Raw genomic sequence first — 13,398 nt, forward strand, 5'->3', positions numbered from 1 at the left:
AATACCAGTTTCCTGGCTATCCTGCTGAGCCTTTGCCTCTAACACTTTAAGCCATAGCGCCTGAAAAAGCATGCAGCAGATCAGGTGTTTGACATTATTGTCACTACTGCAGCCAAATAGATCATCAGTTTTAGAAGATTGTGAGTGTGCACACCAGTCACCGAGAGTCGGGCTATGCCCCAATCAAAGTCAGCAATCCAGTAAATCAGCGCAGCATTTTTCGGTGTCGTAACCACACGCCTTGATAAAGGGGGACCCTGCGCAGCCCCCAAAATAATTGTGTGCTGATATACTGGTTTGCTGAAATAGATTATCAGGGCTGCCAGGCAACTGGTATAGTTTAAAAGAAAATAAATATGGCAGCCTGCATATTCTTTTCACTTTATTTGTCCTTTAAAGGTACTTTTATTCTCTGTCTATCATAGGCAAGCATCCAATGTATAGTTAGTGGACAACCAAGTAGTAGGGATTTTTGTTAGATGAATGCATTGCTTGTTCAGGTTTTAACCTTTACCCTCAATAAACTGTGCAAAGTTCTGATCCTTTACTGTGTGAAGGTGCCCATATATCTAGCGATGATGGGCAGATTCAACCAAGAGACATATCTCTGTATGATTGAATATGATCAGAGAGAGGTCTGTTGGCTTCCAACATACTGGCCGGGTGTTCCGGTGCATTCATTGTACGTGATTATCGCACACCATTACCACTGCACATCCGATCGACCACGTCGGCCCAAAACTCTTCAGTATGTCCAATTGATACATTTGACCAATTTTGGTCGTCAATCGGGCATACTTGTGGCAGCAACAATTGTCATCTGATGTAATAATAATTATCGAATCGGATGGTTGATTAGCCACCAAGTTGCCTGATGTTTGGCCACCTTTCCATGTATGGCCACCTTTAGTGTACCCCAAAGTTATGCGTGACTTACAAGGGCATCTCTAGGCAGTGATGTCCCACAACTGAAAAAAAAATCACATTTAAAAAAAACATGTAGGTGGATATGCATTGGTGCACTCCACCCACGTTGTTTATAAGAAGTTTATAAAGTTGGTCAGCCACCTTGGAAACACTTGGATCATAGACACTGACTTGTGGTATGTAAAATTTCTCATGCAAGTGGTGTCCTGGATATCATTTCTATCTTGTTTCAAGGGCTGCTGGCAGATATTACACATGACTGTGGCTTGAGGGACATATACACCTCCAATTTTGATTGGCCAATCACTGAACATATATATATATATATATATATATATATATATATATATATATATATATATATATATATATATTAGATATATATATATATATATATATATATATATATATATATATATATATACACATACACTCACCTAAAGGATTATTAGGAACACCATACCAATACAGTGTTTGACCCCCTTTCGCCTTCAGAACTGCCTTAATTCTATGTGGCATTGATTCAACAAGGTGCTGAAAGCATTCTTTAGAAATGTTAGCCTATATTGATAGGATAGCATCTTGCAGTTGATGGAGATTTGTGGGATGCACATCCAGGGCACACAGCTCCCATTCCATCGCATCCCAAAGATGCTCTATTGGGTTGAGATGTAATGACTGTGGGGCCATTTTAGTACAGTGAACTCATTGCCATGTTCAAGTATCCAATTTGAAATGATTCGAACTTGGTGACATGGTGCATTATCCTTCTGGAAGTAGCCATCAGAGGATGGGTACATGGTGGTCATCAAGGGATGGACATGGTCAGAAACAATGCACAGGTAGCCTGTGGCATTTAAATGATGCCCAATTGGCATTAAGGGGCCTAAAGTGTGCCAATAAAACATCCCCCACACCATTACACTACCACCACCAGCCTACACAGTGGTAACAAGGCATAATGGATCCATGTTCTAATTCTGTTTACGCCAAATTCTGACTATCGAGACTCATCAGACCAGGCAACATTTTTCCAGTCTTCAGCTGTCCAATTTTGATGAGCTCGTGCAAATTGTAGCCTCTTTTTCCTATTTGTAGTGGAGATGAGTGGTACCCGGTGGGGTTATCTGCTGTTGTAGCCCATCGGTCTCAAGGTTGTGCGTGTTGTGTTGTGACTTTTCCACAACTTTTCCCCATTGTTTCGAAAATCAATCCGACAACCGGAATGATTCAACTTTTTGTTAACAGTCATTTGCCATTTCTTATCTCTTTTCTCGCTCAGGCGTCCGCACGTCTACACGTGAAGACTGTTGTTCATTTTTCCCAAATCATTTGATTTTCGCTCACTGTAAAAGACGTCCGTTGAGCATGTGTATGGGCATAAGATAGTGGCAGACCAATTTCCTGGACTGTAACCCAGCACCAGCCACTGTGGTTTTAATCTGCCTTGGATCACATACAGACAGGATAATGATTGCTGGTGGCCACTTTGTTTGTCTTCAAACTACTCCCAAAAGGGAAAAGGACAAAGCCGAAAACATCATAATAGAAAAACCACAATTGCAATCTTTTTGTAGAAACATTGTTGGTATGCATTATCATCATATGACCTCTTCATCCACTTACAAAATTGTAATTAGAGACTTATGATCTGGACTTGGATATTAATATTAAACTGATCTACTCTTACTGTCCTCCTGATGTTGCATCTGATTTCTCTAATTCGACACCCTGTATTACCAGAGTGATCAGAAACACGTTTTTTTTTCCTTTAGGTTGTTGACATAAAACTTGAATTTAACATTAAAAAGTCTGTTACTGCATTAGCACTAACTTTATTGCAAACCATTCATACATGCAATAAAGAGTGCAATTAAAATTTTCAAGGTGAATTAATTAGGTCAGAAATAAAATATTCGTGCTTGTCAAAAATCCACATCTAGACATAATCTAATTATCTCCATGCTATGTCAGTCAATTTTCAGCAACCCCTAGGGGTTTAGAAGCTATCAAAATGTATTGCTAAACAGCATAGCAGTAAGAGTTACCCAGCTGGGTATAACAAAAATTTAACTATAGCAATTTTTCTGCCATGTTTGTTGAAAATGAATTATACACACGTATGCAAATGCTGAGCTGTAATAGAAAATGAAAGGGCAAAATAAATCATATGGTACTGTTGTAATTTAACCGTGTAACTTTTGGAGAATGAAATGTTTGTAAGATAGAAATGCTCATCTTTATCTCCCAATGATTAAGACAGCAACAGTGTGGCTTGCCTTGCTGTAGAGTTAGAGGTTCATCTTAATATGACAGTACAGTACTTTAATGGCTTTGGGCCTGACACAATAAACCTTAATGTAGTCCCTGTTCAAATTTTGTAAAGATTTTGCTAATGACTTTTTCACAGGATTCAATAACATCAATATAGGGATTATCCACTCTTCAGCATTAACATCAAGCAACAAGAAGAAAGAAACCTAATAAGTGTGTGGTCTCCCTTCAGTAGTAAATCCTTCATCTCACAATGCACCATGCCCACAATTGGTGGCATATGCGCTCTTTACCACTTGACCCAAGTTTGGGGCTGGTAATGAAGTGGTCAAGTGTTAACGGTGCTTTTTAAATGCCTTGATAACAGAGCAATCAGTTGACTGAAGAGATTATGGCAAGATGACACAGCTTGGATGCATCAATAGCAATGGTGGCCAGAATTCAAATAAGTCCATCAAAGCTTCTTTGAGTTTATTGCCATTACTAGCATAACTCAGCCAAATCACCTTACTGTGCCATATTATTGTGGCTATAAACATAGGTGGGGCAAGTGGAATTACCTTAGTAGAGCACCAATGTTCAAAGAAGAGAACATATGATACCAATTTAATGTATAAGGCAAACAGGTCAAAGATCTTTGGAGGGCCTCTGTACTCATTAGCATGAGTGGAGGTGCTTTTATTTTATGCTCCATTATTTAGGCATGGAGATAACACAATAGTCCTTCATACCTTGATTACCAGTCAGCCTACTGGACAAAGGAGTGTACAAAGAACTCTTAGGCCTACCAGCAGTGGTGACGTTTTTTTATGAGGTGGAAGGGGCTTTGCTGCCACTACAGCAATGTAAATACCCGCTCACATTTCTGACAAGCAAAGCAAGCTTGCAGGGGCATCACTACAAATCATGAGTCCCCTGCAAAGCCTTTCTCTCCCCACTCCCTTCACAATCAGTGCCTTGGTAGAACTCATGCCTACCTCGGGTGCAAGGTCAGCAGGTGACTGTTGTCACAATAGATAGTTGGTTGAGGGGAACCAACATATGTACTGGATTTCTTCTTTTATGGACAGGTACACACATTTCCTTTATAAACGGGCACATATTTTTTTCTTCAAACCAACATTTATAGACCAATACACACTCATTTTAGATATGAATATTACATTTTAGAATTAAAAGACAATAGCCTAAAACATATATTTTCATTGAATCGCTTTGAAGACACAATAAAATTGCAATTGTAAAAACTAAGTCCCCTGGCAGTTGAGGAAAATGGATTCACCTGTCCAGAGAGACAGACAAATTATAAGTAATTATGTTTATTTGCACCACCTACACGGTTTGTTATTGTTAAACAATCAGGGTGAAAGATGCTTTATTCTTTAATGTGTATGTCTGAGGGAAGCTAGCAGCTGTTCAATAGCTCAAGAGTTTCACATCCACCCTGACAAATTAGCGAGACCTGCTGTATAAGCAAACATAATCAAGGAGTCCTGTCACCTGTCTTGAGGAAAGACTTCTGTCAGCTAGGAAAAAATAACATATCAAATTTTGCATATTTTATTCCCCAAAACAAAGCTTTTTTTCTCGAGTGTTAACAGCTTTTTAAGAACACTACAGAGTAATAAAAAAACAGGAAGTACCTTGTAGGATGAGGTATATAGCAAGATGCATAGTCATTGCATTAGCCAGCACAAAATAATTCATGTTTAATAAGGTTCTTGTAAGCAATATTAATGTACTGCGACCAGCGGATCTTGAGGATATGAAAAAGAAAATTATGGCTTTAGGTATATAGGAAATAGATATGGTATGCAAAAACACTTGCTGCTGTGTACTGTACCACAACTCAACAAGACCAGCCAGTGCATAGCAGACTCCTTTTCAGCTGAACTCCACAAAAAACAGAGGTGAAAAAACTGTGTGCTAACTACAAAATACAACACAATGAAGTCAATTCACACAATGTCTCATAAATTACTTATTTTTAACCTGACTAATAAAAATAACCTTTCAGCACATCTACAAGCAAAATAATCACTCAAAGTAAGTTGTTCCTGATTAAATTCAATATTACTTTTCTTACCCTTAATTATATTTTTTTTGCTCCTTGGGAAGTTAAAAATGTAACATAGATAAGGTGAAAACAGAAAATAGGTGAAAAAGCTTTGTCAAGGCCTATATAATGGAGATCATTTGCACAAAACAAATGAAAAACCGAAATGTACTGTTATTTGACATCACAAATACCAGTACTGATATACAGTATTGAGATTTTACCACATCTGGTAGTGTACAATCACAGCTCTCCCAAAACCACCAGTCCCAGTCCACAGACCTTGTGAGGTGATATTAAACCTTCAAAACAATCAATGACCATGTAACAACAATAAAGGTAACTTTTCTAAAGATTACGATGAGACTAATACAAAGAAATAGCACAAATGCTATAAATACGGAGGTGAGAAAATGTTTGTGTAAACTGAAAGATCTATCCAGATAAAGCTAATAAAGGGTTTTTTTTTCCTATGTGGAGGAAATACAGAAGGTTTCTGGATGATTAATGTGTTTGCAGAACAGGAAAGAAAACATTAAAAAAAAGAAACAGAAAGTTGGCAGAAAAGCATTTTCCTTAGTAAATAGTGTAAATAGTGTTATGTGTTCATTTAGGGATTATCCAACATCAGATCATAAGAGTTTCATGTTCAGCTATTGAAGCATTGAAATTTGCAACAGAAATCAAGAAATCAAAATGCAGTGCTACAGCAGAACTAGTTGGAAGCCTAACTCAGTGCAATCCTTAATGATTAGGCTAACTAATTAATTCAAGTTCAGTAACTACAGCATATGATTACAGTTTAGACCATGCAAGTAGAGATGTCGCGAACATTGAATTTTACGTTTCACAAATATTCGCGAACATGCAAACCACCATAGACTTCAATGGGCAGGCAAATTTTAAAAGCTACAAAGACCGTTTCTGGCTACAAAAGTGATGGAAAAGTTGTTTCAAGGGGTCTAACACCTGGACTGTGGCATGCCAGGGGGGATCCATGGCAAAAGTCCCACCAAAAATTACGGAGTTGACGCAAAGCCGGGTTTTAATCCCTAAAGGGCAGAATTCACATTATGTCTGGGTGTCAGTGGGCCGTGGAATGTTACGCACAGAGAAACGCAATAGTACCATCAGAATACAGTGAAATAATAATTGCACTGGAGTGGTTCTGTGCCTGCAACTTAATGAGGCAACAATAGCAGTACTGTGCACACAGCTCTGGGTGTGGGCTGTGGAGTGTCACACATAGCCCACACCCAGAATACAGTGAAATAATGATGCACTGGAGCGGTACTGTGCATGCAACTTAATGTAGCAACAGCAGTAGTGTGCACAAAGCTCTGGGTGTCAGTAGGCTGTGGAGTGTCACACACCAAAAAAAAAAACACAGGAGACCGATGTGCTAGCCCTCAGTAGGGCTGTTTGAAGTGCTTTCACCGCAAGTGAGGAACAAGAACACAAGCCTAGCTAATGCTTTCCCTGCCTATCTGCAGCAAGTCTGACCCTGCTCTCACTAACAGTCAGTAGCCAGCAGAGAATGAATCCAATATGGCCACCACAACTGCTTTTTAATAGGGAGGTGGGGGGCCAGGAGGGTGTGCTAGCTGATTGGCTGCCATGTGTGATTGGCTGCCATGTGCTGACTGTGAAGTAAGGGGTCAAAGTTTGGCTCCATGATGATGTATAGGGGGCAGGTCGAACACGCCATATGTTCACAGTTAGCCGAGAACACGAATCATGGAAATTCACCGGGAACTGTGCACGGGCGAATTCTTCGGGCCATCTCTTTTCTACATGCAAGGAGTTGACATATTACAACCTCCTTAGAAGCGCATAGATAGTGCAAAATGGCTTTAAGGCTAACCTGTGCCCAGCACCCACCACCAGCTCACAGCCTCCACCTCATGGTATGTGTACCTCTGTATTACTGCACGTGATATGTTGTGTTTCCACCCTTTGGAATAAAGTACAGTCAACAGCAGTGCCAACTTTTGCACTCTTCGTTCCTTGTATCCAGCCACTGTTTGATTTCAAGCCTGAGCACGCTGACTATGCCAAAGGTTAGAGAAGCTGTGTACCCTGTCAGCTCCCCTCATTTCATGCAGATCAAGCAGTAGTGCCGACTTTCTTTCATTCACCTGTGTTCCCTCAACATATTAAATGGTATCCAAGCAGTTTGCAGAAGGCCCAATGCCCGGTGACACACGTAGAATATGGACTCTGTACCAGTGAGTTCATACATGGTTCAGGCCTTGGAGGAATACTCCAGGGAAGTTTCAACAGAGACGTGGCTCTGTTCACAAAAGGCTTAAGATAGCCATACATTAGGCGACTTGGTGGCCGATCGACCATCCTATTTGTTTATTATAATCCGAATCGGATGAAAATCAGTGCTGCAAAGTGCATGCCCGACCAACAATGCAACCAACTTTGGCCCAAAATTTGTCGCAGATATCAGTCGGACATGCTGCAAGATGTTGGGTCATCATGGGCGGACGGGTGTGTGGCGGTAATGGCGAACAATATTCACAGGCGTAAATCATAAAAAGAGCTGCTTTATGGATTTTGTATGCTACCTTACATTTTAAGAAGATAAAATAAAGAGCTGTGTTTTATGGATGGTGCATGTCCTTATTTGCTTTTTTATACATGAAATATGATAGTGTGTTAATTTTTTAATAGTGAATTACATAATTTCAACAATGAAAAAAAAATAAGTAAAGAAAGTCAGCAACTTTGTGCTCACATCACATATTCATGATTGTAAAGACAGAACAGCTATTATTAAACAGAGCTAGGAACACCCCCAGAGAAACTAAGTTGTTGCCAAGGAAACATAGGGTCACTACACAGTGATCAGACCAAGTTAGATTTGGGAAGTAATATAATTAAATATTATGAGTACTAGCATATCATGTGTAGAGATCCATCTTTATCAGGCTTTGTAAGGTCACATCCGCTGGAGATTGCAAAAGAAATAACACACTTCATGACTTTATGGTCTAGAATGGAGGTTCCACTGAAGCACTGCAACATTCGACATCAAGTTATAGCTTCATGTGGGGCATGCATGAAAAAGGTGTAATGCTAATTAGGCACCCAATTTCAGTAGAATATTGGTAAATTTACCGGTATTCTACTTTTTAAATTGGCAATTAAAGGACCACTATCGTTAACCAGTTCACCCCCAAGGGTTTTTATCCTAACGGACCAGAGCAATTTTCAGTTGTCAGCGCTCCTCCCTTTTATTCCCTAATAACTTTATTACTACTTATCACAAGAAAATGATCTATACCTCGTTTTTTTCGCCACCAATTAGGCTTTCTGTGGATAGTACATTTTGCTAAGAATTTTTTTATTCTAAATGCATTTTAATGAGAAAAACAGGAAAAAAAAGAAAAAAAATCATTATTTCTCAGTGTTCAGCCTTTATAGTTTTAAAATTAAACATTCTCCTGTGGATAAAACAAACACGTTTTATTTGCCCAGTGGTCCCGATAATTAAACCGTTTAGATTATGTCCCTACCACAATGTATGGCGACAGTATATTATTTTGAAATATAAGTGGTTATTTCTCTGTTTGTTCTGGCCATAATTACAAGCCCCTATGTAATAAATTAAAATTAATTTTCCCCCATAAAATATAGAATAAAAAAAGCTGAGTCCCTAAGGTAACTATTTATTTATTTTTTTTAAGCTGATTTTTTTTTTTTACAAGTGTTTTTTTTTGGGGGGGAGGGTTGGAAGTGTAATTTTATTAATGATGTGTATATACTTGAAAATGTATGTATTTTGTAAGTGTAATATACTTTTTGGCCACAAGATGGCGCTGGTGAACACTCATAGGACGTGTTCACTTTTTTTTTTTTTTTTTTTTACACACTTTATTAAACTGTTACATTTCCTGTTTATGTGAATGGACGTAGCCGCTGTTCGCGGTCACGTCCATTCACTCCAGGCACTGCGATTGGGTAGAGGACTGTTCAGTCCTCTTCCCCAATCGCCCAGCACGGGATCCCGACGGTAATGGCGGCGGTAGCGGCGGACACACGGCGGTAGCAGCGGCGGGAATGCGCGACGTATTAAAACGTCATGTTGCTGTTAATAGCGGTAAGCATGACGTTTTAATACGTTAGGATGGCGGTAAATGGTTAAAAAGTAAAAATTAAAAATATATGTAAACACATACAAATAAGAAGTATGTATTTTAAACTTTACAATTTTCATGATAGTGGTCCTTTAAGATGTAAAATATCTGTAAATAATACCAATATTTTACTACAACTAAACATAACCCTATTCTCATACAGAACATTGCCTCTACCTATGTCTAACTTTAACCACTCCCCAGCCAATGCCTAACCCTAAATCCTCCAAAGCCTAACCTAAAAACTCCCCACACGCCTAACCATAAAACCGTCCCCACAGACGCCAACCTTAACACTTCTGCTGCAATTGCACTGCACAAAAACAAAAAATATCTTGCGCCACATAGAAAATATTGACGCCAAAATTTCCTGCTTCTCATGTTGAAGCATGGATGTCATCTTGTCCATTGGTGCAAAGGTAGAAACTGGCATGCATGGCATTACAGAAATTGCATTGCAGTGCACATGGTCATGTCTATCATACTTGAGATTGCTCTTTTTGTGAAGCCGCACTCTCTGGCTCTTCATCAATCAAAGATGAATAGGCGTGCTGAGAGCTTATCCCGGACACCACAGGATATTGGATACAGAAAGAAGACGTAATGCTCCACACTACCTTTAGAGAAGTATCTTTGTTTATTTAATAAATAACATACAAAATTAAAAAGAACTGAATGGCAAGACAGTCCACTGTTTCGGGCTCCTGCCCATCATCAAGTTGCCCAGTTCTGAAATAACACACAGACATTGCCAAATATATATACATATGTATCCAATCACAGTCCATATACTAATTAGAGGACCTAATGGGGAACTGCTACTTTACATATCCAAACCCTCCCCCAACAGAATCCCAAGATTCCTATTGGTCCAAATAGTGAGGGACAAAATAAAAAAAAATAAAAGCAGTAATCCTCAATACTAGGCCTCATCATAAGTATACTAACAACTTATCAAAAATCGGGGAAGGTGTTGCGCCATAGCCCACACTTAATGTACCTTTAGATTGCCACAACCCTGGTATCCGTGTTAGTTCAGCATAGTAAACAAAAAATGCCCACCAATAAAAAAGAGAAACACGGAAGGCCAGCCAATAGACCGCTCTCAAAAACGTGTGATAGCGGAGGAGGGGAAGAGAGGGCGGGACCCACAGGCAAGCGTCAGCCAATAGGCTTAATCTCTATTCTCCTCCAAAAACTCTGCATAGTAAGGGGGCGTGCCAACTCGCAAGACGCCAACCGGACGGGACCATCTCTATTACCCACCACTCCCTGCGACGAAAACGTCATACAGGATGGGGTGTGCCTGTTCTCAAAGTACTGACCAATTGAATGGAGCCATCTCCGTCCAGAGATAAACAGTGTGCACTATGTCGCTATCCCAAGGGGCGCCGTTCAATCACCATCTAATAACAGAAGGTTGCCAAGCAACCACACGTCTGTTAAAGCCTTACGTGCCGCCGACAGGAGGTAATGTGCTTGATTCTGCCACTCGATTCTGCGCTCAATTCTCTTATCTTCGCTCGTTTTTCTTATCTTTTTCCATTCCCTTCCTTGAGAAATCGAGCGCAGAATCAATCGGGAGTAATATCGGACATTAGGGATTTTATCAATCGGATGCATCTAAGGCACGGAAAATCGGACCATGTGTACCCAGCATTAGATTTTTCTGTTAGATTTTCTGTTAGATTATTTTCAGTAAAGTACTGGTAGAGACTGGTCATTATCTCTGGTGCATTGTCTTCTGGTTATCTCCTGCTGAGTAGAAAAATGCCTAATTGCTAGGCAGTTAGATGGTTAAAGGTGCGCACACACGCATGACAGCAGCCAACGACTGGTCCGTCAGCACCTCCCGCTGGGCGAGTTTTAAGCAGACTGTAGTGCGTGTGTACGCACTGTCGGCGGACTACGCACTACAGTCTGCTGAAAACCCGCCCAGCGGGAGGTGCCGACGGACCCGTCATTGGCTGCTGTCGTGCGTGTGTACGCACCTTTAGATAGATAATTTCCAACATGTTGGAAATTATCTATCTGGCAGGTAAATCAAACAGAAAATCTTATAATCGATTCTCCGTGCGATCTATTAGCCATTCGATTCCCTGCTCGATTCTCTTATCTTCCACTCATTTTTCATATCTTTTTTCCATTCACTTCTATGAGAAATCGAGCAGGACAGAAATGAGTGGAAAATTGGACATGTCGGAATTGATAGATCGCGTGGAGAATGGAACGCGGAAAACGTAACGTGTATTCCCAGCATAACAGAAAATTGTCATTCTCAAAATAGTGATCAAATTTATAAAATGTCACCAAAACGACAAGAATCTGAAAGATACTATACTAAAATCCAAATGTGCACACCAGCCATAATGCCCTGCTGCACGCCCATTTATTCATTAAACAAGGCACAATTGCCCTCACTTTAACCATCAGAAACTGGAGAATACATTTATTTGTGTTTTATAACATGGGTCCTAGCCAGAAAAAAATATTTGGCGACAAACTGAAACCCACACTTGAAAACAATGTCATTTTCAAAATAACGATCACATTTGGGAAAATTTCAGCAAAGCCAGAAGAATCTGAAAGACACGAAATGCCCACAATGGAATAGCCCTGGATGTCTACTTTCTAAAATGGTGTCATTTGTGGTACTTTTTTGCTCTTCAGACACATTTAGAACTCTGAAAAGAAAGAGTGATGCTAGAAAATAAAGTGGAAAAAAACTGGCGTACTAAAATCTGTATGCGCACTCCAGCCATAATGCCCTGCTGCACGCCCAATTATTCATCAAATAAGGCACAAATGCCCTCATTTTAACCGTCAGAAACTAGAGAAAAAATTATTTGTGTTTTATAACATGGGCTCTAGTCAGAAAAAAAAATATTTGGTGGCAAACTGAAACCCACATTTGAAAACAATGTTATTTTCAAAATAACAATCACATTTGGGAAAATTTCAGCAAAACCAGAAGAATCAAAAAGACACAAAATGCCCACACTGGAATAGCCCTGGTTGTCTACTTTTTAAAATGTTGTCATTTGTGGTGCTTATTTGCTGTTTAGACACATGTAGGACTCTGTAAACGATGAATGACGCAATAAAACTAAATTAAGTGCTAAAAAACAAATGGGCACATGGGGGTTAACAGTCTACTATATGCCCACCGAGTAGCAAATATAGCATCATTTTAACTGGGAAGAAATTAGCAAGTTATTTTGGTATATTTTATAGCTGTGGCACTTGTCATGTAAAAATTAGTTAGTGTGAAACCTGAAAAAAGGTGTATTTTTTGCTTTTACTTCTAGTTTTTACCTTAAAAAATTCTATAAAATGAAATCATTTTTGGAAAATAATATTACCCAAAGATAGCCTAGATTGCCCTGAAAAAAACAATATGTATATCACTTAGGTATCTTAAGTAATGAAAAAGTTATTGCAGTATCAATAGCGACACAGCTAAAGTGTCATAATTGTCAGGAATTTTGAAGGTTAAAAACCATGGAACGCGAACCAGTTAAGTTTCTAATGGGTGTATATGTCACCATTTAGTTTTTTTTTCCACAGGAATATTACATGACTGACTCCTGGCTTACATTGCTTTGTGTGTGTACAATCCCTAGCATTACACTTGCTTACTATAAGCTGTTAATATTTCCAGCTTTTGGAATCCTTACAGGAAAGGAAAACTTTACAGCTTGTCTGTATTAATCCCTGCTGTGAAAGCAAATCTTCCGTCTTAGTAAAATAATCTTGGTGCCTTTGTAGGATTCCCTGCTTATCACCAATCACACAGCTCCCATGTAGAGCATTAATAATGCTTGTGGACATGAAGCCAGTTGATTTTTATTACAAAAGAGAAGGTGACGATTCATGATCAAATAGCTTTTTCATATGCAGAAAAATATGGACATGCACATATCTTAGCATCTATATTGCCCTGAAGGATTAGCAGGTTATCTCTCAACATTTTAAATTCATTTTTAACTTAAA

The sequence above is a fragment of the Hyperolius riggenbachi genome, chromosome 4 (genome assembly GCF_040937935.1).
Source record: "Hyperolius riggenbachi isolate aHypRig1 chromosome 4, aHypRig1.pri, whole genome shotgun sequence".
In the NCBI taxonomy this organism is placed as follows: Eukaryota; Metazoa; Chordata; class Amphibia; order Anura; family Hyperoliidae; genus Hyperolius; species Hyperolius riggenbachi.